We start from the raw sequence: 904 nt of genomic DNA on the forward strand, positions 1-904 counted from the left end.
TATAAAATCATTGTGGAAATTTAATTGATGTTTAAATATATGAGGTGCTGGGGCGCACTTCATTTCTTGTCTTTTTCACTAAAAACTAAAAAAAAACTGTGTCTCTGTCACTTATTGAGTTAATAGCCCGATTGTGGTGTTCGCTTCTGTAATTCCTGCCAGCAAACTGAAGGAGGCACTGGTGTCAATGTCTGGAAGAGGGAATTGGTTGGGATAACTTGACATACCTCCGCTGTCAGCTGATCGAATCGATCGGAGTTACACATGACTGTTACTCCTCCCTCCCCTCCCCCCCCGCCAGTTTACGAACAACTCTTGTAAACTCAATTATATACAATAGAAAAAAATATATACAAATAAATTACAATACAATAAACGTGATATATATAAATACAATTAAAATACACAATGATGAAAAAAAACAAAAAAAAAAACAGCTCTCAATGTACAAAGTATGCAAAAGAAAAAAAAATACAATTTCTGAGGAATCATTTTCATTGATATTTACATTCAAAACTTGTTATTAAATCCCTAAAATAAAAAGAAAAAAAACAAATTTTACAATATTACCCTTCGGAAGGGAGGTGAAGACTCTCCAGGCTATTATCACACCACCTTTGCAGGAAGCTTTAACTATTCGATATGGGCCGTTCTACGCTTTCTTGGTTCTTTTACACTTTCAATAGTGACGACGTTATGCTCTCGTAAGGTGACCAATGAATGGGCATTCGTACCTCTGCAGCTCTTTATCCCTATTAGTTCCCACTTTCCGGATTTTAGACCGAGAAAGTGCATGACGTGGTTGGGGCTATGTCATGAACTACCTCGAAAATTACTTTAACGAATACTGTGGGGATTAATTAATAGATTGGCACATTCTGATTCCTTGAATTGTTGCTCAACT

Source organism: Halyomorpha halys, unplaced genomic scaffold (assembly GCF_000696795.3).
Source record: "Halyomorpha halys isolate HHAL.00 unplaced genomic scaffold, Hhal_1.1 Scaffold38.1, whole genome shotgun sequence".
NCBI lineage: Eukaryota > Metazoa > Arthropoda > Insecta > Hemiptera > Pentatomidae > Halyomorpha > Halyomorpha halys.